Raw genomic sequence first — 26595 nt, 5'->3', positions numbered from 1 at the left:
ACAGAGACATTAATGGCATTAACCTGGCGCACACAGAAAACACATGAATCACAGTTTCTTTCATTTTACAGAAATGACACTCCTGCCCGATTCCCGGTTCAACCCGTACCAACCAGCTATTAGTGGCCAGGGCTCCATGAAGAACCCTCATCTGGAGGTCCCCTGTTTGTAGTGCCAAGACTTCCGGGGTTTCCACCCCTTCCTCTCCCAGCAGTCTCAGGTCACCCAGCCTTAGTAAACCCCCTGCCATCAGTCGCCTCTGCAGGGTGGCTGACTGAACCGATCTCAAAGGGATGGCTGGGTTGTGGAAGATAGGCTCCTCCCACACCCACAGCCCAGGCTCCACACCCCCTTCTCGTGTGGGCCTTAGCAGCTGCCAGGCCCTCAATACTGCAGAGTAAAAGTCTGAGAGACCTGCTGTACTCAGCCTCTCCAGCTTCATGAGGAACAGCTGCCGGTCCAACCCTAATCCGCCAGCTTTCCTCAGCAGCGAGCATGCTGGTTCCCTCCAGCCGACATCAGTATGGTACAGCAGTCTCTGCACCGCCTTTAGCCGGAAGGCAGCCATCTTGCTCTCCAGTTCAACCAAGCCCTGTCCTCCTTCGTGGACGGGCATGTACAACACTGTCGCCTTCAGCAGTGATGGCCCGACCAGAAAAAGTCCACCAGCTTGCGTTGCAGGTCTGCAAGCAGACCGGTGGGGGGGTTGAGGACAGCCAGTTTATGCCACATGGAAGATGCCACCAGGTTGTTGATTATCAGCACCCTCCCTCTGTATTACACCTGGGACAGGAGCCACCTCCACCTGGCCAGTCTTGACACCACTGCCTGTGACAGCCCCTCCCAGTTCTTCCTGACCCACATCTCCTAGCCCAGGTACACCCCCAACACTTTAAGCCCTTCACAACCCCACTGCAAACCCCCTGGAAGCAGAGGAGCGGCCCAATCCCCCATGCCCCACATAACAGAGCTTTGCTCTTGCTCCAGTTTACCTTAGCTGATGAAGCTCCCTTGTACACCTTCAGACTGGTCTCTAGTGCCTGCATATCCTGACCATCCCTGACCATCACAGAAACATCATCTGCATATGCTGACACTGCTATTCCTGTCATCACATCCATGCCTGTCCAGCACACTCCCTGCAGTCTCCTGCGTAGCAGTCCTAAAAAAGGCTCAATGGCTAGTGTATATCACCTCCCCAATAGAGGGCATCCTTGTCTAATGTCCCGTCTCACCCAGACTCGCCTACTGAGCCCCCCTCCCACCTTAACCATACATGATTCCCCAGCATACAACAGCTTCACACAGGTCAAAAAACTCTTCCCAAACCCAACACAGACATCACATTAAACAGATACTCATGGTCCACTCTATCAAAAGCCTTCTCTTGATCTAAAGAGACCAGTCCAAAGTTCACATTAGAACCTCTCGATAAGTCCAACATGTCCCTAATTAAGAACAAGTTGCCCGTGATTGAGCATCCTGGTACACAATATGTTTTGTCCTTATATACTATCGAGTCCAAATGGGACTTCAGTCTGTTAGAGAGGACCTTGGCAAATATCTTGTAGTCCGCACAGAGTAATGCCACAGGCCTCCAGTTCTTAAGTTCACACGTCCCCTTTTTTGGGCAGGAGAGTCAGAGCCGACGGCAGCTCATCGGCAACTCTCCTACCCCGATGCATTCACGCAACACGCAAAAGAAGTCCTGTCCAATTATTCCCCAGAATTTTTTATAAAACTCCACTGGGAGTCCATCAACCCCCGGTGCACAACTGGGGGACATCTGGGTTACGGCCTCCACCAGTTCATGGGACAACAGAGGAATGTCAATTTCATCCCTCTGTGCCAGAGAGAGCTTAGGGAGTCCTGCGAACAAGACCTGAGCACACATAGGATCACACACTTCTGCCCTATACAATTCAGTATAAAACTCCACAGTCCGCTCCCGCATCTCACCCACCACAGAGGTCACCAGCCCATCAGACAGCCGTAGACAATGCATACCCTTGGCTTCACTGCTCTGTCTTTCCAAACCAAAGAAGAAGGAGCTGGGAGCATCCATCTCCTTGAGCATGGAGAACCTAGCTCTTACAAGTGCTCCCTTTGCTTAAACCTGGAAAAAACTGCCCAGGTCCCTACGTAATTCAGCTAAATTTGCCTGGAGGCCTACATTGCCTTGCCCCACCATCTCTACCTCCATCTCACTAATACAACGCTCTAGTTCCCCCACTACTCTCCTAGCCTCTGAGGATGAGAGAGCTGTGTACTGTTGACAGAAAAGCTGAATTTGGACTTTCCCCACATCCCACCATTGACTCAGAGACTCGTACTCCTCTCTTCGCTGCCCCCACCTTTCCCAAAAGGTCTGGACACCTGAGCAAAAAGTGGCATCTTGTAAGAGCTTTACATTGAACTTCCAATAAGATTCCTGCCGGGGCCCTGGCGAAATAGACAGCCGAGCCATGGTTATGTGATGATCCGAAAACCCCACCGGGAGAATGATAGCGCCCAACAGCCAATTGCTCTGATTCCTGGACATGTAAAAAACAATCAAGTCAGGCTGCACTCACCCTAGCCCCAAAAACCTTCACCCATGTATACTGTCTTGTGTTTGGATGTTTACTTCTCCAAACATCCACTAGGTCGAACTGATTAATGATGTCCTTTAACACTCCCACTGACACTGAATGAGGCTCTTCCCCAGTTCTGTCTTTTGTAAAATCCATTGTACAGTTCCAGTCCCCTCCGACCATCAGCGTCTCCTTAGGCGCTACCTGTGAGAGTTCCTAAGACTCCCAAATAGAACCCCTCTTTCTCTCCCAGCATTAGGCGCATACACATTTACAGTATAGAGACAAAACCCATGTTGTTAATTTCTGCTTTAACAACAAGCAGCCTACCCCTACACACCTCCTTTGAGGAGCACATTTTTACAGACAGACCCGGTGAAAAAAGGACTGCCACTCCTGCACTAAGATTTGTCCCATGGCTCAACACACTTGCCCCTTTCCACCAGAGCCCCCAATCGACTTCATTCAACACATCACTATGCGTCTCCAAAAGAAACAACACCTGTACTTTTTTTTGTTTTACATATTCACCCACCACACTCCTCTCTCCCGCATCTCTTTAAACAGCGGAGTCATCACCACCTTCCGGAGACACCTGAAACTCCACCTCTTTAAGGAATACCTGGGATAGGATAAAGTAATCCTTCTAACCCTCTTTTTTCCCTTTGGTCTCATTCAGGAACCTTGTCAGTTCTCTCAACGTGTACTCATCATCTTCCTCAGAGTCACTTTCCTCCTCACCTCTATCTCCCACCCTGACCACCTGCCCTTCCTCTCTGGTCAGGGCATCCCCCACAGCAACAGGCAAAGTTTCCATGGTGCCTTTGACCACACCCTTTTTCCTTTTCCGCTTGACACCCTCCTCCTCCCCCCTAGTCTCTTACACTTCCCCACAATACTCTCCTCATCCACTAGCATAGCATGACTAGACCCAGCCTCATCTACATCACCATAGCATAACTAGGCCCAGCCTCAGCTACCCCACCATCTCTAGCCAGACTATACCCAGCCTCCGCTTCCCCACCATCTCTAGCCTGACTAGACCCAGCCTCCGCTTCCCGACCATCTCTAGCCTGACTAGACCCAGCCTCCGCTTCCCCACCATCTCTAGCCTGACTAGACCCAGCCTCCGCTTCCCCACCATCTCTAGCCTGACTAGACCCAGCCTCCGCTACCCCACCATCTCTAGCCTGACTAGACCCAGCCTCCGCTACCCCACCATCTCTAGCCTTACTAGACCCAGCTTCAGCTACCCCATCATCTCTAGCCTGACTAGGCCCAGCCTCATCTACACCACCATCTCTTGTATGACTAGACCCATCCTCATCTACACCACCATCTCCTACATGACTAGGCCCTGCCTCATCTACACCACCATCCCTGGCATGACTAGGCCCAGCCTCTGCTGTCTGCATCTCATTATCCCCTGCACTTTGACCTCAATTTCCCCCACTGGCGCTTGTACCCTCACCTTGTCTACGGCCTTTATGTGGGCACGCAAAGCTCTTATGCCCCAAATCCTCACACTCAAGACACCGTAGACTATCTGTGCTGGCAAACCCTGCATAAAGCCCCTCCCCATGCCTCACTTTAAAATGCACATTTAACTGTTGCTCATTTTTATTCAGAAACATAAACACTTGCCTCCGGAACGAAACAACGTGCTTAACGGCATCTGCCTGAAAACCTGCCGACAGTACACGAAAACCTCTAGCAAACTTACCAAAACGACTCAGCTCTTTCCTGATTTGATCATCCGTAATAAACGGAGGCAAATTTGCAACAACCACTCTTGTCGAAGGGGTAGAGAGAGGTGAAACTGGCACCAACACATCCCTTACAAATATTCCGCTAGCAATTAGCCTACCAACCAAATTTGCTCTTTTCATGAACACAACCACAGCTTTGTTCATTCTATAAGCAGAATGTATAAATTCAGCTCCTACCTGTTCACCGACCGCGAGCAGAACCTCCTCCACCTTAACTCCATTCTCAGGAACACACCTGAATCCATGCCGTATCGACAGCGTCTCCTCCACCTTAACTCCATTCTCAGGAACACAACTGAATCCATGCCGTATTGACAGCATCTCCTCCGCACTAGGCTGAGAAGCCATCCCACACACCACACCTTCCAAACCCCAGGAAACTTATCCTGTCCTCTTCCACCCTAACTTTGAAAAACCTGTGGATACCGCTAAAACAAATATTGCATTAACCCTCCACCATAGAAAATAACATGTAAAGAAAAGACCAAGAAAATAATCAAGAAAGTTAGTTAGGACAGAGCCCTCCACACCAAACACTCAAACTCCAAAAAACTCCCAGCATGCACTGCAAGAGAGAGAGAGAAAGAGAGATGAGAGAGTCTCCATGTCAGTCAGACAGTAATACCCTGCCCAGGGCTGTAATTCACAGGACTGGTGTGTAATCTAGGATAATTCAGATTGAGCTATGTGAGTCTTCTGCCATTTGGAGATATTAAATTGTCAAAAACCTTCTATGGCTCCCAAAGTGCAGTTACAGAATGGGGTCAATTTGGCTCCGACATGGAAGGGATTTTCTTGTTCCCCTCCTAATGGAAGTGGTTATAATGGGGAAGGGTAATATGATCTGTGTCTAAATTTAATCTCAAACCCAGCAGTTCCCATCCTTTTCCATTCCGGGGACCACCAAATAACTTTCAAAATGTATTGAGGACCACCATTTGCGGAGTTGCTGAATCTTTTTACATAAAAAGTCTTAGCAGTCAAATTAAGAGTCAATGTTATTAGTGAATGTAACTGATTAAAGGCCTGTTATTGCAGTTGGATGTTTGTTAAACAATTTGCATTGTGAAAAGTTATGTAAAATCGCTTATAATAACATACGGTGCCTTATGGAAAGTACTCAGACCCGTTGACTTTTTCCACATTTTTTTTACTTTACAGCCTTATTCTAAAACTGATTTTTTTTAAATATAATCCTCATCAATCTACACACAATACCCCATAATGACAAAGGAAAAACAGGTTTAAAAATAAATTCTTCATTTATTAAAATATTTAGATAAGTATTCAAACCCTTTGCTCTGATACTTTTAATTGAGCTCAGGTGAATCCTGTTTCCATTGATCATCCTTGAGATGTTTCTACAACTTGATTGGAGTCCACCTGTGGTAAATTCAATTGATCGGACAAGATTTAGAAAGAAACACACCTGTCTTTATAAGGTCCCACAGTTGACAGTGCATGGTAGAGCACTGGTCTCCATCATTCTTAAATGGAAGAAGTTTGGAACCACCAACCTGGCCGCCTGGTCAAACAAGGGCCTTGGTCAGGGAGGTGACCAAGAACCCAATGGTCACTCTGACAGAGCTCTAGAGTTCCTCTATGGAGAGGGGAAACCATCCAGAAGGACAACCATCTCTGCAACACTCCACCAATCAGACCTTTATGGTAGAGTGACCAGACAGAAACCATTCCTCATTAAAAGACACATGACAGCCCACTAGGACTTTGCCAAAAGGCACCAAAAGACTCAGACCATGAAAAACAAGATTCTCTGGTCTGATGAAAGCATAATGGAACTCTTTGGCCTAAAAGCCAAGTGTCACATCTGGAGAAAACCTGGCACCATCCCTACGGTGAAGCATGGTGGTCGCAACATCATGTTGTGGAGATGTTTTTCAGAAAAACATGTCTGTCTCTTAGTGATGACCTCACTGGAGACACTATAGTTCAAATAAAAACACTTTCCATCTTCATCATGTTTGTCATTTGTTACCTTACTTCAATTTCTGTCTTTGTTGCTTTTTATCTTTGTTTTATCTTTGTTTCTAGCTTCCCCTCTGTTGTTCAACTCCTTCTCTGTCTTATAGGAAATCTCCTCGATCTTCTCTCAGTCTCTCTCTCTCTCTTTCTCCGTTATTACTCCTGTGAGGGACTGGGGCTGTACTGGGAAAAGTGAGGGGGCTGTACTGGGAAGACTGAGGGACTGGGGCTGTACTGGGAGGAGTAAGGGACTGGGGCTGTACTGCGAGGAGTGAAGGAGCTGGACTGGGAAGACTGAGGGACTGGGGCTGTACTGGGAGGAGTGAATGACTGGGGCTGGGAAGACTGAGGGACTATGGCTGTGCTGGGACGGGTGAAGGACTGGGGCTGTGCTGGGAGGGGTGAAGGACTGGGGCTGTGCTGGGAGTAGTGAGGGACTGGGGCTGTGCTGGGAGTAGTGAGGGACTGGGGCTGTGCTGGGAGTAGTGAGGGACTGGGGCTGTGCTGGAAGTAATGAGGGACTGGGGCTGTGCTGGTAGTAGTGAAGCACTGGGGCTGTGCTGGTAGTAGTGAGGGACTGGGACTGTGCAGGGAGTAGTGAGGGACTGGGACTGTGCAGGGAGTAGTGAGGGACTGGGACTGTGCTGGTAGTAGTGAGGGACTGGGGCTGTGCAGGGAGTAGTGAGGGACTGGGACTGTGCTGGTAGTAGTGAGGGACTGGGGCTGTACAGGGAATAGTGAGGGACTGGGGCTGTGCTGGTAGTGGTGAGGGACTGGGGCTGTGCTGGTAGTAGTGAGGGACTGGGACTGTGCTGGTAGTAGTGAGGGACTGGGGCTATGCAGGGAGTAGTGAGGGACTGGGACTGTGCAGGGAGTAGTGAGGGACTGGGGCTGTGAAGGGAGTAGTGAGGGACTGGGGCTATGCAGGGAGTAGTGAGGGACTGGGGCTGTGCTGGTAGTAGTGAGGGACTGGGGCTGTGCTGGTAGTAGTGAGGGACTGGGGCTGTGCTGGTAGTAGTGAGGGACTGGGACTGTGCAGGGAGTAGTGAGGGACTGGGACTGTGCAGGGAGTAGTGAGGGACTGGGACTGTGCTGGTAGTAGTGAGGGACTGGGGCTGTGCAGGGAGTAGTGAGGGACTGGGACTGTGCTGGTAGTAGTGAGGGACTGGGGCTGTGAAGGGAGTAGTGAGGGACTGGGGCTATGCAGGGAGTAGTGAGGGACTGGGGCTGTGCTGGTAGTAGTGAGGGACTGGGGCTGTGCAGGGAGTAGTGAGGGACTGGGAATGTGCTGGTAGTAGTGAGGGACTGGGGCTGTGCTGGTAGTAGTGAGGGACTGGGACTGTGCTGGTAGTAGTGAGGGACTGGGGCTGTGCAGGGAGTAGTGAGGGACTGGGGCTGTGCAGGGAGTAGTGAGGGACTGGGGCTGTGCTGGTAGTAGTGAGGGACTTCGGATATGCGAGGAGTAGTGAGGGACTGGGACTGTGCAGGGAGTAGTGAGGGACTGGGATTGTGCAGGGAGTAGTGAGGGACTGGGACTGTGCAGGGAGTAGTGAGGGACTGGGGCTGTGCTGGTAGTAGTGAGGGACTGGGGCTGTGCAGGGATTAGTGAGGGACTGGGGCTATGCAGGGAGCAGTGAGGGACTGGGGCTGTGCTGGTAGTAGTGAGGAACTGGGACTGTGCATGGAGTAGTGAGGGACTGGGGCTGTGCAGGGAGTAGTGAGGGACTGGGGCTGTGCTGGGAGTAGTGAGGGACTGGGGCTGTGCTGGTAGTAGTGAGGGACTGGGGCTGTACAGGGAGTAGTGAGGGACTGGGGCTGTGCTGGTAGTAGTGAAGGACTTCGGCTGTGCAGGGAGTAGTGAGGGACTTCGGCTGTGCAGGGAGTAGTGAGGGACTGGGATTGTACAGGGAGTAGTGAGGGACTGGGGCTGTGCTGGTAGTAGTGAGGGACTGGGCTGTGCTGGTAGTAGTGAGGGACTGGGGCTGTGCAGGGAATAGTGAGGGACTGGGACTGTGCTGGGAGTAGTGAGGGACTCGGACTGTGCAGGGAGTAGTGAGGGACTGGGGCTGTGCTGGGAGTAGTGAGGGACTCGGACTGTGCAGGGAGTAGTGAGGGACTGGGGCTGTGTGGGTAGCAGTGAGGGACTGGGGCTGTGCTGGTAGTTGTGAGGGCCTGGGACTGTGCAGGGAGTAGTGAGGGACTGGGACTGTGCAGGGAGTTAGGGACTGTGACTGTGCTGGTAGTAGTGAGGGACTGGGACTGTGCTGGTAGTAGTGAGGGACTGGGGCAGTGCAGGGAGTAGTGAGGGACTGGGACTGTGCAGGGAGTAGTGAGGGACTCGGGCTGTGCAGGGAGTAGTGAGGGACTGGGACTGTGCTGGTGGTAGTGAGGGACTGGGGCTGTGCAGGGAGTAGTGAGAGACTAGGACTCTGCAGGGAGTAGTGAGGGACTGGGGCTGTGCAGGGAGTGAGGGACTGGGGCTGTGCAGGGAGTGGTGAGGGAGTGGGACTGTTCAGGGAGTTTTGAGGGACTGGGCCTGTGCTGGTAGTAGTGAGGGACTGGGACTGTGCTGGTAGTAGTGATGGACTGGGGCAGTGCAGGGAGTAGTGAGGAACTGGGACTGTGCAGGGTGTAGTGAGGGACTTGGGCTATGCAGGGAGTAGTGAGGGACTGGGACTATGCAGGGAGTAGTGAGGGACTGGGACTGTGCAGGGAGTAGTGAGAGACGGGCTTTGCAGGGAGTAGTGAGGGACTGGGGCTGTGCTGGTAGTAGTGAGGGACTGGGGCAATGCAGGGAGTAGTGAGGGACTGGGACTGTGCAGGGAGTTAGGGACAGGGACTGTGCTGGTAGTAGTGAGGGACTGGGGCTGTGCAGGGAGTAGTGAGGGACTGGGGCTGTGCTGGGAGTAGTGAGGGACTGTGACTATGCAGGGAGTAGTGAGGGACTGGGGCTGTGCTGGGTAGCTTTCGGCTCATGAACTCAGTGACACCGTCCCTTTATCCACCACTCTGGCTGCGGTTCGTACACTGCAGAGGAGCCACACACACACTCAAAGACACGGAGACACAAACAAACACACACAGCACACACACACACACACACATTCCTCCTCGATTGGTGTTTGTGTCTGTGTCAGACTATTTAAACTAAGCACTGATGTCACACTGCAGACAACAATGTGCCTCTTCAATAGCCTGTCTGCCTCTAAACCTTTGTTTATTCTACAGCTGCAGACAACAATGTGCCTCTTCAATAGCCTGTCTGCCTCTAAACCGTTGTTTATTCTACAGCTGCAGACAACAGTGTGCCTCTTCAATAGCCTGTCTGCCTCCAAACCGTTGTTTATTCTACAGCTGCAGAGGGAGCGGAGCCACACAGAGAGTGTGTGTGAATGTGTGTGAGTGTTTGAGAGGTCTGTGCTTCCATGCGTCCACGTGTCCGTGCTCGTGAGGGCAGAGAGAATACTGTATACACATGTGCGTACGTGTCCTGAATTTCAAGGAATTGGCTGACCTTCTATCCATCACTGGGACAGTTGAACACTCTCACAGGTCAGATCTGCTGTCTCATGGTTTTCTGCTCAGTAATAGTGATGTGGTCTGGGCTGTGTGCTCTATGTAACAGGATATAGATCAAAGGGAAGACATAATCAAAGTCCTGACTGTAACAGGCAACATCACCTTGATGGATGACTACTGTATGGTGGGTCAATGGCAGACAGAATAGATCCTATTGAATCCCTCTTTACTGCAACATCAGCATATTTATTTCCATGGCCCACGGTTATTAAAGGGACAATCTGCAGTTGAAACAATAACAAAACGGTTTTGGTCAGAAGCTGGGGGAACAGTGGACTGGCCCTTTAAAGTACTATTTGTGCTTATCCAGGTGTTGTGTTGGCATAGTGATAGGGCAGACAAGACAAGATTGTCTGACAGTGAGTGATGTAGAGATAGACGAGGAGACAGAGATGGATAGAGGAGGGATAGAGAGGGAAAGAGGAGGGTGCGAGAGTGTGTGAGAGAGAGAGAGAGAGAGAGAGAGAGAAGGAGGGAGAGAAGGAGAGGGAGGAGAGAGAGACAGGGAGACAGGGAGGGCGGAGAGGGAGAGGGAGGGAGAGGAAGAGAGAGGGAGAGAGGGGGAGGGAGAAGGAGGGAGAGAAGGAGAGGGAAGGAGAGAGAGACAGGGAGACAGGGAGACAGGGAGGGTGGAGAGGGAGAGGGACAGGGAGAGAGTGAGAGAGAGGGAGAGGGAGAGAGAGAGGGATTGAGGGAGAGAGAGACAGAAGGAGGGAGAGAGAGAGAGTGATGGAGAGAGAGAGAGGGAGAGCATAGATGAGGAGACAGAGATGGATAGAGAAATAAAGTGAGCGAGAGAGAGAGAGAGAAAGAGAAAGAGGGAGAAGGAGGGAGAGAAGGAAAGGGAAGAAGAGAGAGAGACAGGGAGACATGGAGGGAGAGGTAGGGGAAGAGAGAGGGAGAGGGAGAGAGAGAGAGACAGACAGACAGACAGAGAGGGAGGAAGAGAGAGAGAGAGAGAGAGAGAAAGAGAGAGAGAGAGGGAGAGCATTGGCTGCCGTTCTAACGTCCAAACATGCTGTTGTTCATTAGGATTGTATCTGATCAACTTCCACCCCATCTGGTGTTTCGTCCTTCTCTCTATCCTTCCCTCTATCCTCCTTTCTTTCCTGCCCTCTATCCTTCTCGCTATCCTTCTATCTTCTCTCTCCTTCTCTCTATCCTTCTCACTATCTTCTCTCTATCCTTCTATCTTCTCTCTCCTTCTCTCTATCCTTCTCACTATCTTCTCTCTATCCTTCTATCTTCTCTCTCCTTCTCTCTATCCTTCTCACTATCTTCTCTCTATCCTTCTATCTTCTCTCTCCTTCTCTCTATCCTTCTCACTATCTTCTCTCTATCCTTCTATCTGTCCTTCTATCTTCTCTCTGTCCCTCTTTCTATCCTACTATCTATCCTTCCCTCTATATTTCTCTCTACCCTTTCCTCTTTCCTTCTCTCTATCCTTCTCTCTATCCTTCTCTCTCTGCACTAAACAAGGCTTCCCCTGGTTTCCGTGGAGATAACGACCTTGCAGCACTTTACCGTGGGTACTGCAGCATGAGGTGCATGAACGAGGGAGAGAGGGAGAAAGGGAGAGAGGGAGAGAGAGATAAAAGAGGAAGAGAGAGAGAGAGGGAGTGGAAGATACTAGTTGTCTTCTATAAGCTGTACGTGGATGGAACTAACCGTTTTATAATGGCAGATGTCTGTCCATTTATTTTATAGACAATCTATCTCTTCTGGCACACAGCAGGTCAATGAGAGGTGAATTATGGGTAGTAAACTAATCCAATGAAGTGTTGGTCAGAAGTTTTCCTGATGAGTTCGACACAGACTGGCTCTGAGACAGACATTCTATGAAAATAAACTGGGAAAAAGAAACCAGTACAGTTTGGATGAATAGGTAAAATACTAGTCTTGGACAAGTCAAGTTGCAGAGGGAGTGATAGAGCGAGAAAGAGAGAGAGGCGTGGCGAGAGAGACGGAGAGGGAGGGAGGAGAGACAGAGGTGAATAAAAAAAAATGGTCCTTAAGTCTCCAGCTGGAATGCACACAGTGCTGACTGTCAGCTGAGTGCCAGGATGGAAAATCACTCTCTCCTGTCTCCCCTTCTCTCCTTTACCTCATTTACCCTCTCTCCTCTCATCTCTCCTCTGCTTCACACTCTCTCCCCCTCTTCTCTCCTTCACATTCTCTCCCTCTCTCTTCTCCTTCACTCTCACTCCCTCTCTCCTCTTCTTCACCCTCTCTCCCTCTCTCCTCTCTTTCACCCCCTCTCCCTCTCTCCGCTCCTTCACCCTCTCTCCCTCTCTCCTCTTCTTCACCCTCTCTCCCTCTCTCCTCTTCTTCACCCGCTCTCCCTTTCTCCTCTCCTGACACTTTCTACCTCGCCACCTCTCCTTCACACTTTCTCCCTCTCTCCTCTCCTTCTCCCTCTCTCCTCTCCTTCACCTCTCTGTCCTCTCTCCTCTCCTTCAAACTCTCTCCTCTCTCCTCATACTCTCTCCTCTCTCCTCTCCTGCACCCTCTCTCCTCTCTCCTCATACTCTCTCCTCTCTCCTCTCCTTCACCCTCTCTCCCTCTCTCCTCTCCTGCACCCTCTCTCCTCTCTCCTCATACTCTCTCCTCTCTCCTCTCCTTCACCCTCTCTCCTCTCTCCTCTCCTCTCTCCTCTCTCCTCTCCTCTCTCCTCTCTCCTCTCCTGCACCCTCTCTCCTCTCTCCTCTCCTCTCTCCTCTCTCCTCTCCTTCACCCTCTCTCCCTCTCTCCTCTCCTTCACCCTCTCTCCTCTCCTTCACCCTCTCTCCTCTCTCCTCTCCTCTCTCCTCTCTCCTCTCCTTCACCCTCTCTCCCTCTCTCCTCTCCTTCACCCTCTCTCCTCTCCTTCACCCTCTCTCCTCTCTCCTCTCCTCTCTCCTCTCTCCTCTCCTTCACCCTCTCTCCCTCTCTCCTCTCCTTCACCCTCTCTCCTCTCCTTCACCTCTCTCTCCTCTCTCCTCTCCTTCAAACTCTCTCCTCTCTTCTCATACTCTCTCCTCTCTCCTCTCCTTCACCCTCTCTCCCTCTCTCCTCTCCTTCACCCTCTCTCCTCTCCTTCACCTCTCTCTCCTCTCTCCTCTCCTTCAAACTCTCTCCTCTCTTCTCATACTCTCTCCTCTCTCCTCTCCTTCACCCTCTCTCCTCTCTCCTCTCCTCTCTCCTCTCTCCTCTCCTTCACCCTCTCTCCCTCTCTCCTCTCCTTCACACTCTCTCCCTCTCTCCTCTCTCCTCTCCTTCACATTCTCTTGCACTACCTCTCCTTACACTCTCTCCCTCTCTCCTCTCCTTCACCCTCTCTCCCTGTCTCCTTTCCTTCACATTCTCTCGCACCACCACTCCTTCACACTCTCTCCCGCTCTCCGCTCCTTCACCCTCTCTCTCTCTCTATTCTCCTTCACACTCTCTCCCTCTCTCCTCTCCTTCATACTCTTCCCCTCTCTCCTCTCCTTCATACTCTTCCCCTCGCTCCTCTCCTTCATACTATTCTCCTCTCTCCTCTCATTTACCCTCTCTCCCTCTCTCCTCTCCTTCACACTCTCTCCCTCTCTCCTCTCCTTCATACTCTTCCCCTCGCTCCTCTCCTTCATACTATTCTCCTCTCTCCTCTCATTTACCCTCTCTCCCTCTCTCCTCTCCTTCACACTCTCTCCCTCTCTCCTCTCCTTCATACTCTTCCCCTCTCTCCTCTCATTTACCCTCTCTCCCTCTCTCCTCTCTTTCACCCTCTCTCCCTCTCTCCTCTCTTTCACCCTCTCTCCCTCTCTCCTCTCCTTCACACTCTATTCCTTGCTACCTCTCCCACTCCTCTCTCTTTCTCAGTTCCAATCATTTTCTGTTCTGCCTCTTCTTCTCTCCCTGTCATTTCATCCTCGTGACCTCTCTTTCTGTCTGTCCTCTTACATCTTTCCTATACCTTCCCTCTGTTATTTTCTTCTCGTATCCTTCTAATGTTATATCTTGATCATAATTATTTTTCTCCTTTCCACACTTTTCTGTTTGTCATTCATCCTGTCCTCTCCCCTCTCCATCCTGTCACCACCTCTCCATCCTGTCTTTTCCCTCTCCATCCTGTCACCACCTCTCCTTACCTCTCACACCCCCTCTCTCCTTGCCTCTCCACCACCCCCCCCCCCCCCCCCCCCGGCTCCCGCATCCTGATCCAGTAAAGGTTAGCCCAGGTTGTATATATGATATCCTGGCCAGCCGGCGATGCGGTGAAATGTGACTCCCCAGCATCTGTTCTCTAGCGCTCTGCTCTCTGCTGCTGCAGTCACAGTCAGCGCCCTTTAACCTCTTGCATTACTGTCTCTCACTCTCTCTGTCAGTCAGTCAGTCAGTCAGTCAGTCAGTCTGTCTGTCTGTCCTCTGTCTGTCTCTCACTCTCTCTGTCAGTCTGTCTGTCTGTCTGTCTGTCTGTCTGTCTGTCTGTCTGTCTCTCACTCTCTCTGTCAGTCTGTCTGTCCGTCCTCTGTCTGTCTCTCACTTTCTCTGTTAGTCTGTCTTTCTGTCCGTCCTCTGTCTGTCTGTCTGTCTGTCTGTCTGTCTGTCTGTCTGTCTGTCTGTCTGTCTGTCTGTCTGTCTGTCTGTCTGTCTGTCTGTCTGTCTGTCTGTCTGTCTGTCTGTCACTCTCTCTGTCAGTCTGTCTGTCTGTCCGTCCTCTGTCTGTCTCTCACTCTCTGTCTGTCTGTCTGTCTGTCTGTCTGTCTGTCTGTCTGTCTGTCTGTCTGTCTGTCTGTCTGTCTGTCTGTCTGTCTGTCTGTCTGTCTGTCTGTCTGTCTGTCTGTCTGTCTGTCTGTCTGTCTGTCTGTCTGTCACTCTCTCTGTCAGTCTGTCTGTCACTCTCTCTGTCAGTCTGTCTGTCTGTCACTCTCTCTGTCAGTCTGTCTGTCTGTCCTCTGGTATTACCTCGCCACAGCCATGACAGCCATGACCTTCTCAGCTCTATAAGTGGGCATTTAGGAAAGCAGAGATGACTACATTACCCAGCAAGTGATTGCAGTGTTTCAGAGTACTCACAGTAGAGTACCCATTCTGTTTGCAGTTGGAATGGTTCTGGTATATCTACAATGTCAAATCCAACACAAAAGAAGTGGTTGCCCATGCAGTAAACATGAGGCTATGATTGTTGGAGGTTAAGTTAAAATGGTAGTGGCTAATTTTCAATATGTGGAAATCAAGAGTTTACAGTTTCTGAAGCTTATATTCCACTCTCTCTTCCTTCCTTCCTTCTTTCCATATTCCTTCTAAGAAATGGTTGCTACTTTTCTTCTTAAATATAAAGTGTAATACTAAGAAACAAAACTATAAATTGAAAAAAATTCCACTCTATATCTGACATGGTACAGGTGTATTTTCTTCAGCCCATAACCATGTGTGTGACGTGTAGTTCAAAGTGGATTTGTTTAAGACTGATTCAGCCCACTGCAGTAAATTAAGGTATCTTTCTCCCTCTCTCTTTCTCCCACATTCACCCTCCCTCTCCCTACTTTTTCTCTCTCTCTCTCTCTCTCTCTCTCTATCTCTCTATCACCCTCCTTCTCCCCACTTTCTCTCTCTCCCTCTCCCTCTCTCTCTCTCCCTCTCTCTCTCTCCCTCTCTCTCTCTCCCTTGCTCTCGCTCTGGAAGTAATTTAAGGTGAAGAAATGGCTTCCAACTAAGCATTTTCCTTCCCACTCTTTTTTTCTTGTTCACTGTTTCTCTCCCTCTCTCTCTCCCTCTCCCTCTCCCACTCTCCCTCTCCATCTCTCTCTCTCTCTCCCTCTCTCCCTCTCCCTCTCCCTCTCCCACTCTCCCTCTCCATCTCTCTCCCTCTCTCTCTCTCCCTTGCTCTCGCTCTGGAAGTAATTTAAGGTGAAGAAATGGCTTCCAACTAAGCATTTTCCTTCCCACTCTTTTTTTCTTGTTCACTGTTTCTCTTTCTTTCTTTCTTTCTTTCTTTCTTTCTTTCTTTCTTTCTTTCTTTCTTTCTTTCTTTCTTTCTTTCTTTCTTTCTTTCTTTCTTTCTTTCTTTCTTTCTTTCTTTCTTTCTTTCTTTCTTTCTTTCTCAATCTCTCTCTCACACAGAACACAGTAACAGAACATGCTATACACAGCCAGGTCACCCGTAATACAAGTCCGTATTTGACATCCATCCATGTCTGAGGACGTCAGGAGATGACGTGGAAACCAGCCACCAGGGGCAACATTAAGCGCTGTGACCTTCAAGCAGGTTTCAGATTTGCTAGGGCGTTGTGAAGTATATATATTTTTTTCACCTTTATTTAACCAGGTAGGCTAGTTGAGAACAAGTTCTCATTTGCAACTGCGACCTGGCCAAGATAAAGCATAGCAATTCGACACATACAACAACACAGAATTACACATGGAATAAACAAAACATACAGTCAATAATACAGTAGAACAAAAGAAAACAAAAAGTCTATATACAGTGAGTGCAAATGAGGTAAGTTAAGGCAATAAATGGGCCATGGTGGCAAAGTAATTACAATATATCAAATAAAATGTATTTATATAGCCCTTCGTACATCAGCTGATATCTCAAAGTGCTGTACAGAAACCCAGCCTATAACCCCAAACAGCAAGCAATGCATGTGAAAGAAGCACGGTGGCTAGGAAAAACTCCCTAGGAAAAACTCCCTAGAAAGGCCAAAAACCTAGGAAGAAACCTAGAAAGGAACCAGGCTATGAGTGGTGGCCAGTCCTCTTCTGGCTGTGCAGGGTGGATATTATAACAGAACATGGTCAAGATGTTAAAATGTTCATAAATGACCAGCATGGTCAAATAATAATAATCATAGTAGTTGTCGAGGGTGCAACAAGCATGTCCGGTGAACAGGTCAGGGTTCCATAGCCGCAGGCAGAACAGTTGAAACTGGAGCAGCAGCACGGCCAGGTGGACTGGGGACAGCAAGGAGTCATCATACCAGGTAGTCCTGAGGCATGGTCCTAGGGCTCAGGTCCTCCGAGAGAAAGACAGAAAGAGAGAAAGAGAGAATTAGAGAGAGCATATTTAAATTCACGCAGGACACCGGATAAGACAAGAGAAATACTCCAGATGTAACAGACTGACCCTAGCCCCCTGACACATAAACTACTGCAGCATAAATACTGGAGGCTGAAACAGGAGGGATCAGAAGACACTGTGGCCCCATCCGATGATACCCCCAGACAGGGCCAAACAGGCAGGATATAACCCCACCCACTTTGCCAGAGCACAGCCCCTACACCACTAGAGGGATGTCTCCAACCACCAACTTACCATCCTAAGACAAGGCCGAGTATACACCGATATTCTAGTTACTGGGTAGGAGTGGTAACCAGATTAAATCGGGTACGTTTTTTATCCAGCCGTGTCAATACTGCCCCCTATCCTAAACAGGTTAATGTGAGTCTGGAAGGAGAGTTTACAGTCTAACCAGACACCCAGGTATTTGTAGTTGTCCACGTATTCTAAGTCAGAGCCGTCCAGAGTGGTGATGCTGGACGGGCGAGCAGGTGCGGGCAGTGATCGATTGAATAGCATGCATTTAGTTTTACTTGCGTTTAAGAGCAGTTGGAGGCCACAGAAGGAGAGTTGTATCGCATTGAAGCTCGTCTAGAGGTTAGTTAACACAGTGTCCAAAGAGGGGCCAGAAGTATACAGAATGGTGTCGTCTGCGTAGAGTTGGATCAGAGAATCACCAGCAGCAAGAGCAACATCATTGGTGTATACAGAGAAGAGAGTCGGCCCGAGAATTGAACCTTGTGGCACACCCATAGAGACTGCCAGAGGTCTGGACAACAGGCCCTCCGATTTGACATACTGAACTCTATCAGAGAAGTAGTTGGTAAACCAGGCGAGGCAATCATTTGAGAAACCAAGGCTGTCGAGTCTGCCAATAAGAATGTGGTGATTGACAGAGTCGAAAGCCTTGGCCAGGTCGATGAATACGGCTGCACAGTAATGTCTCTTATCGATGGTGGTTATGATGTCGTTTAGGACCTTGAGCGTGGCTGAGGTGCACCCTTGACCAGCTCTGAAACCAGATTGCATATCGGAGAAGGTACGGTGGGATTCGAAATGGTCGGTTATCTGTTTGTTAACTTGGCTTTCGAAGACCTTAGAAAGACAGGGTAGGATAGATATAGGTCTGTAGCAGTTTGGGTCTAGAGTGTCTCCCCCTTTGAAGAGGGGGATGACCGCGGCAGCTTTCCAATCTTTGGGAATCTCAGACGATACAAAAGAGAGGTTGAACAGGCTAGTGATAGGGGTTGCAACAATTTCGGCAGATCATATTAGAAAGAGAGGGTCCAGATTGTCTAGCCATTTGTATGGGTCCAGATTTTGCAGCTCTTTCAGAACATCAGCTATCTGGATTTTGGTGAAGGAGAAATGGTGGAGGCTTTGGCGGGTTGCTGTGGAGGATGCCGAGCAGTTGACCGTGAACGGGGACGATCGATGGTTGTAAGCATCTGCCTCTGATTCCAAACGGTGAAAGTTCAAATCCAGTAACAGAACAGATGCATAGAGTTCATTCTGAGTTCATGCCTAAAATTAACACTTCAAAATGTTACATTTTACAAACATGGATGAAGGTCTAATTTTGAATTGTGACTGTAAGAGCTGGTTGGCTGTTCATGCTCAGCTCTGAGACCATCCAGCTGATCTTCAGCAGCAGCTTGTGTTATCCAGGTCCCTGGCTCCTCCCCACGTCCCTGTTATTCCTGGACAATCTTCATTAGTGTAAAATAATCCTGGGTTAGGCTGGGGGAGTGGGCCCGTTTTAGCAGCAGGTTATCACATGATCAGATGGATGTCTCTAAAGAGAGTGACACATGAACATCAGTGACACCAATCTGACTATCATACGTACAGAGTACAACGCTGTGAGATACAACATCAACATGTGGGATTGTCCTGTAGATATGGGCTGTCAAAACATATCTTTCATAGTGTGTGTGTGTGTGTGTGTGTGTGTGTGTGTGTGTGTGTGTGTGTGTGTGTGTGTGTGTGTGTGTGTGTGTGTGTGTGTGCGTTTGTCAGTGTACATGTGTCTGTCACATGTGGTTATGTGCATAATCATATGTGTGTATTATTAGCATGTTAGCCTGTCTGAACCTACAGCATCCGGCCCAGCTCAGCCAGCCAGTTTCCCTGTGCTCCGGTCATTACCTCAGCTATCTGCTCTAATGGGATGACGGTGGTTCAGTATAGTATTATCTTCAGCCTGTGGCAATGGGAAATGGGTCCATCCATTATTTATTCAGGCTAAGATTGTTTATTGATGAGTCCTTTATGTATATATTCCCTACACGTAAGAGTGATTCTTCAACAGTTCCATCAACTCAGAGAATCAGTCATCGTTTGGTCTGGTATGATTTACTATATGAGCCTTCGTAACACGTTATGAACACCAACTGACTATAAAGAGGCATGATAGATGGCATCCATACCAGTCTGTCTTTTGGATCCCGGTCTACTGAAGTCATGTTAACGTATTTTCAACGTCCTGTGCTCATAGGGCGTTGAAGTGTCGTTGTTATCCCTCCAGATGGTGAGTGATAGCAGCCAGCCAGCCAAGGAGCGTCATTCTGCCTCGTGTCCTGTCCTACCGCTCAAGGCAGGTTTGATTTGTGAGCATAGTATTTGTTTATGTTTGCTTGTGTGTTCTCAAGTTGGGTGTTCTATAGCTGTGTGTTCTATAGCTGTGTGTTCTATAGCTGTGTGTTCTATATAGCTGTGTGTTCTATAGCTGTGTGTTCTATAGCTGTGTGTTCTATAGCTGTGTGTTCTATAGCTGTGTGTTCTATAGCTGTGTGTTCTATATAGCTGTGTGTTCTATATAGCTGTGTGTTCTATAGCTGTGTGTTCTATAGCTGTGTGTTCTATATAGCTGTGTGTTCTATAGCTGTGTGTTCTATAACTGTGTGTTCTATATAGCTGTGTGTTCTATATAGCTGTGTGTTCTATATAGCTGTGTGTTCTATAGCTGTGTGTTCTATATAGCTGTGTGTTCTATATAGCTGTGTGTTCTATATAGCTGTGTGTTCTATAGCTGTGTGTTCTATAGCTGTGTGTTCTATAGCTGTGTGTTCTATATAGCTGTGTGTTCTATAGCTGTGTGTTCTATAGCTGTGTGTTCTATAGCTGTGTGTTCTATAGCTGTGTGTTCTATATAGCTGTGTGTTCTATAGCTGTGTGTTCTATATAGCTGTGTGTTCTATAGCTGTGTGTTCTATATAGCTGTGTGTTCTATAGCTGTGTGTTCTATAGCTGTGTGTTCTATAGCTGTGTGTTCTATAGCTGTGTGTTCTATATAGCTGTGTGTTCTATAGCTGTGTGTTCTATAGCTGTGTGTTCTATAGCTGTGTGTTCTATATAGCTGTGTGTTCTATAGCTGTGTGTTCTATAGCTGTGTGTTCTATATAGCTGTGTGTTCTATATAGCTGTGTGTTCTATAGCTGTGTGTTCTATAGCTGTGTGTTCTATATAGCTGTGTGTTCTATAGCTGTGTGTTCTATAACTGTGTGTTCTATATAGCTGTGTGTTCTATAACTGTGTGTTCTATAGCTGTGTGTTCTATAGCTGTGTGTTCTATATAGCTGTGTGTTCTATAGCTGTGTGTTCTATAGCTGTGTGTTCTATAGCTGTGTGTTCTATAGCTGTGTGTTCTATAGCTGTGTGTTCTATATAGCTGTGTGTTCTATATAGCTGTGTGTTCTATAGCTGTGTGTTCTATATAGCTGTGTGTTCTATATAGCTGTGTGTTCTATAGCTGTGTGTTCTATAGCTGTGTGTTCTATAGCTGTGTGTTCTATAACTGTGTGTTCTATAGCTGTGTGTTCTATAGCTGTGTGTTCTATAGCTGTGTGTTCTATATAGCTGTGTGTTCTATAGCTGTGTGTTCTATATAGCTGTGTGTTCTATATAGCTGTGTGTTCTATAGCTGTGTGTTCTATATAGCTGTGTGTTCTATAGCTGTGTGTTCTATAGCTGTGTGTTCTATAGCTGTGTGTTCTATAGCTGTGTGTTCTATAACTGTGTGTTCTATAGCTGTGTGTTCTATATAGCTGTGTGTTCTATATAGCTGTGTGTTCTATAGCTGTGTGTTCTATAGCTGTGTGTTCTATAGCTGTGTGTTCTATATAGCTGTGTGTTCTATAGCTGTGTGTTCTATAGCTGTGTGTTCTATATAGCTGTGTGTTCTATAGCTGTGTGTTCTATATAGCTGTGTGTTCTATAGCTGTGTGTTCTATAGCTGTGTGTTCTATAGCTGTGTGTTCTATAGCTGTGTGTTCTATATAGCTGTGTGTTCTATAGCTGTGTGTTCTATAGCTGTGTGTTCTATATAGCTGTGTGTTCTATAGCTGTGTGTTCTATATAGCTGTGTGTTCTATAGCTGTGTGTTCTATATAGCTGTGTGTTCTATATAGCTTTGTGTTCTATATAGCTGTGTGTTCTATATAGCTGTGTGTTCTATAGCTGTGTGTTCTATATAGCTGTGTGTTCTATAGCTGTGTGTTCTATAGCTGTGTGTTCTATATAGCTGTGTGTTCTATAGCTGTGTGTTCTATAGCTTTGTGTTCTATATAGCTGTGTGTTCTATAGCTGTGTGTTCTATAGCTGTGTGTTCTATAACTGTGTGTTCTATAGCTGTGTGTTCTATATAGCTGTGTGTTCTATAGCTGTGTGTTCTATATAGCTGTGTGTTCTATAGCTGTGTGTTCTATAGCTGTGTGTTCTATATAGCTGTGTGTTCTATAGCTGTGTGTTCTATAGCTGTGTGTTCTATATAGCTGTGTGTTCTATAGCTGTGTGTTCTATATAGCTGTGTGTTCTCAAGTTGGGTGTTCTATAGCTGTGTGTTCTATAGCTGTGTGTTCTATAGCTGTGTGTTCTATATAGCTGTGTGTTCTATAGCTGTGTGTTCTATATAGCTGTGTGTTCTATATAGCTGTGTGTTCTATAGCTGTGTGTTCTATAGCTGTGTGTTCTATATAGCTGTGTGTTCTATAGCTGTGTGTTCTATAGCTGTGTGTTCTATATAGCTGTGTGTTCTATAGCTGTGTGTTCTATAGCTGTGTGTTCTATATAGCTGTGTGTTCTATAGCTGTGTGTTCTATAGCTGTGTGTTCTATATAGCTGTGTGTTCTATATAGCTGTGTGTTCTATAGCTGTGTGTTCTATAGCTGTGTGTTCTATATAGCTGTGTGTTCTATAGCTGTGTGTTCTATAGCTGTGTGTTCTATATAGCTGTGTGTTCTATAGCTGTGTGTTCTATAGCTGTGTGTTCTATATAGCTGTGTGTTCTATAGCTGTGTGTTCTATAGCTGTGTGTTCTATATAGCTGTGTGTTCTATAGCTGTGTGTTCTATAGCTGTGTGTTCTATATAGCTGTGTGTTCTATATAGCTGTGTGTTCTATATAGCTGTGTGTTCTATAGCTGTGTGTTCTATAGCTGTGTGTTCTATATAGCTGTGTGTTCTATAGCTGTGTGTTCTATAGCTGTGTGTTCTATATAGCTGGGTGTTCTATATAGCTGTGTGTTCTATAGCTGTGTGTTCTATAACTGTGTGTTCTATATAGCTGTGTGTTCTATATCTGTGTGTTCTATATAGCTGTGTGTTCTATAGCTGTGTGTTCTATATAGCTGTGTGTTCTATAGCTGTGTGTTCTATATAGCTGTGTGTTCTATAGCTGTGTGTTCTATATAGCTGTGTGTTCTATAGCTGTGTGTTCTATATAGCTGTGTGTTCTATAGCTGTGTGTTCTATAGCTGTGTGTTCTATAGCTGTGTGTTCTATAGCTGTGTGTTCTATAGCTGTGTGTTCTATATAGCTGTGTGGTCTATAGCTGTGTGTTCTATATAGCTGTGTGTTCTATAGCTGTGTGTTCTATAACTGTGTGTTCTATAGCTGTGTGTTCTATAGCTGTGTGTTCTATATAGCTGTGTGTTCTATAGCTGTGTGTTATATGTAGCTGTGTGTTCTATATAGCTGTGTGTTCTATAGCTGTGTGTTCTATAGCTGTGTGTTCTATAGCTGTGTGTTCTATATAGCTGTGTGTTCTATAGCTGTGTGTTCTATATAGCTGTGTGTTCTATAGCTGTGTGTTCTATAGCTGTGTGTTCTATATAGCTGTGTGTTCTATAGCTGTGTGTTCTATAGCTGTGTGTTCTATAGCTGTGTGTTCTATATAGCTGTGTGTTCTATAGCTGTGTGTTCTATAGCTGTGTGTTCTATATAGCTGTGTGTTCTATAGCTGTGTGTTCTATATAGCTGTGTGTTCTATAGCTGTGTGTTCTATAGCTGTGTGTTCTATAGCTGTGTGTTCTATATAGCTGTGTGTTCTATAGCTGTGTGTTCTATATAGCTGTGTGTTCTATAGCTGTGTGTTCTATAGCTGTGTGTTCTATAGCTGTGTGTTCTATATAGCTGTGTGTTCTATAGCTGTGTGTTCTATATAGCTGTGTGTTCTATAGCTGTGTGTTCTATAGCTGTGTGTTCTATAGCTGTGTGTTCTATATAGCTGTGTGTTCTATATAGCTGTGTGTTCTATATAGCTGTGTGTTCTATAGCTGTGTGTTCTATATAGCTGTGTGTTCTATAGCTGTGTGTTCTATAGCTGTGTGTTCTATAGCTGTGTGTTCTATAGCTGTGTGTTCTATATAGCTGTGTGTTCTATAGCTGTGTGTTCTATAGCTTTGTGTTCTATATAGCTGTGTGTTCTATAGCTGTGTGTTCTATAGCTGTGTGTTCTATAACTGTGTGTTCTATAGCTGTGTGTTCTATATAGCTGTGTGTTCTATAGCTGTGTGTTCTATATAGCTGTGTGTTCTATAGCTGTGTGTTCTATAGCTGTGTGTTCTATATAGCTGTGTGTTCTATAGCTGTGTGTTCTATAGCTGTGTGTTCTATATAGCTGTGTGTTCTATAGCTGTGTGTTCTATATAGCTGTGTGTTCTCAAGTTGGGTGTTCTATAGCTGTGTGTTCTATATAGCTGTGTGTTCTATAGCTGTGTGTTCTATAGCTGTGTGTTCTATATAGCTGTGTGTTCTATAGCTGTGTGTTCTATATAGCTGTGTGTTCTATATAGCTGTGTGTTCTATAGCTGTGTGTTCTATAGCTGTGTGTTCTATATAGCTGTGTGTTCTATAGCTGTGTGTTCTATAGCTGTGTGTTCTATATAGCTGTGTGTTCTATATAGCTGTGTGTTCTATATAGCTGTGTGTTCTATATAGCTGTGTGTTCTATAGCTGTGTGTTCTATAGCTGTGTGTTCTATAGCTGTGTGTTCTATAGCTGTGTGTTCTATATAGCTGTGTGTTCTATAGCTGTGTGTTCTATAGCTTTGTGTTCTATATAGCTGTGTGTTCTATAGCTGTGTGTTCTATAGCTGTGTGTTCTATAACTGTGTGTTCTATAGCTGTGTGTTCTATATAGCTGTGTGTTCTATAGCTGTGTGTTCTATATAGCTGTGTGTTCTATAGCTGTGTGTTCTATAGCTGTGTGTTCTATATAGCTGTGTGTTCTATAGCTGTGTGTTCTATAGCTGTGTGTTCTATATAGCTGTGTGTTCTATAGCTGTGTGCTCTATATAGCTGTGTGTTCTCAAGTTGGGTGTTCTATAGCTGTGTGTTCTATATAGCTGTGTGTTCTATAGCTGTGTGTTCTATAGCTGTGTGTTCTATATAGCTGTGTGTTCTATAGCTGTGTGTTCTATATAGCTGTGTGTTCTATATAGCTGTGTGTTCTATAGCTGTGTGTTCTATAGCTGTGTGTTCTATATAGCTGTGTGTTCTATAGCTGTGTGTTCTATATAGCTGTGTGTTCTATAGCTGTGTGTTCTATAGCTGTGTGTTCTATATAGCTGTGTGTTCTATAGCTGTGTGTTCTATAGCTGTGTGTTCTATATAGCTGTGTGTTCTATATAGCTGTGTGTTCTATAGCTGTGTGTTCTATAGCTGTGTGTTCTATATAGCTGTGTGTTCTATAGCTGTGTGTTCTATAGCTGTGTGTTCTATATAGCTGTGTGTTCTATAGCTGTGTGTTCTATAGCTGTGTGTTCTATATAGCTGTGTGTTCTATAGCTGTGTGTTCTATAGCTGTGTGTTCTATATAGCTGTGTGTTCTATAGCTGTGTGTTCTATAGCTGTGTGTTCTATATAGCTGTGTGTTCTATATAGCTGTGTGTTCTATATAGCTGTGTGTTCTATAGCTGTGTGTTCTATAGCTGTGTGTTCTATATAGCTGTGTGTTCTATAGCTGTGTGTTCTATAGCTGTGTGTTCTATATAGCTGGGTGTTCTATATAGCTGTGTGTTCTATAGCTGTGTGTTCTATAACTGTGTGTTCTATATAGCTGTGTGTTCTATATCTGTGTGTTCTATATAGCTGTGTGTTCTATAGCTGTGTGTTCTATATAGCTGTGTGTTCTATAGCTGTGTGTTCTATATAGCTGTGTGTTCTATAGCTGTGTGTTCTATATAGCTGTGTGTTCTATAGCTGTGTGTTCTATAGCTGTGTGTTCTATAGCTGTGTGTTCTATAGCTGTGTGTTCTATAGCTGTGTGTTCTATAGCTGTGTGTTCTATATAGCTGTGTGGTCTATAGCTGTGTGTTCTATATAGCTGTGTGTTCTATAGCTGTGTGTTCTATAACTGTGTGTTCTATAGCTGTGTGTTCTATAGCTGTGTGTTCTATATAGCTGTGTGTTCTATAGCTGTGTGTTATATGTAGCTGTGTGTTCTATATAGCTGTGTGTTCTATAGCTGTGTGTTCTATAGCTGTGTGTTCTATAGCTGTGTGTTCTATATAGCTGTGTGTTCTATAGCTGTGTGTTCTATATAGCTGTGTGTTCTATAGCTGTGTGTTCTATAGCTGTGTGTTCTATATAGCTGTGTGTTCTATAGCTGTGTGTTCTATAGCTGTGTGTTCTATAGCTGTGTGTTCTATATAGCTGTGTGTTCTATAGCTGTGTGTTCTATAGCTGTGTGTTCTATATAGCTATGTGTTCTATAGCTGTGTGTTCTATATAGCTGTGTGTTCTATAGCTGTGTGTTCTATAGCTGTGTGTTCTATAGCTGTGTGTTCTATATAGCTGTGTGTTCTATAGCTGTGTGTTCTATATAGCTGTGTGTTCTATAGCTGTGTGTTCTATAGCTGTGTGTTCTATAGCTGTGTGTTCTATATAGCTGTGTGTTCTATAGCTGTGTGTTCTATATAGCTGTGTGTTCTATAGCTGTGTGTTCTATAGCTGTGTGTTCTATAGCTGTGTGTTCTATATAGCTGTGTGTTCTATATAGCTGTGTGTTCTATATAGCTGTGTGTTCTATAGCTGTGTGTTCTATATAGCTGTGTGTTCTATAGCTGTGTGTTCTATAGCTGTGTGTTCTATAGCTGTGTGTTCTATAGCTGTGTGTTCTATATAGCTGTGTGTTCTATAGCTGTGTGTTCTATAGCTGTGTGTTCTATATAGCTGTGTGTTCTATAGCTGTGTGTTCTATAGCTGTGTGTTCTATAACTGTGTGTTCTATAGCTGTGTGTTCTATATAGCTGTGTGTTCTATAGCTGTGTGTTCTATATAGCTGTGTGTTCTATAGCTGTGTGTTCTATAGCTGTGTGTTCTATATAGCTGTGTGTTCTATAGCTGTGTGTTCTATAGCTGTGTGTTCTATATAGCTGTGTGTTCTAT

General features: G+C 46.4%; 1 protein-coding gene across 7 annotated transcripts in view; it reads left to right on the top strand.

Moving 5' to 3' along the window:
* LOC106581498 (muscleblind-like protein 1) overlaps positions 1-26595 on the top strand; it is a 155545-nt gene that overhangs the window by 8974 nt on the left and 119976 nt on the right. For 6 of the 7 annotated variants that reach the window (XM_082966786.1, XM_082966784.1, XM_082966785.1 and 3 more), the window contains exon 2: positions 19426-19528. The exons of the other annotated variant lie outside the window; for it this stretch is intronic. The gene's annotated coding sequence lies outside the window, so the exon portion shown is untranslated. The remainder of the gene's footprint in view (positions 1-19425; positions 19529-26595) is intronic. 7 annotated transcript variants of the gene reach the window in all.

This window comes from Salmo salar, chromosome 20 (assembly GCF_965601325.2).
Source record: "Salmo salar chromosome 20, fSalSal1, whole genome shotgun sequence".
Lineage (NCBI taxonomy): Eukaryota > Metazoa > Chordata > Actinopteri > Salmoniformes > Salmonidae > Salmo > Salmo salar.
Note: the sequence above shows the minus strand (reverse complement) of the source record. Positions and strands in the feature narration are given on the sequence as shown.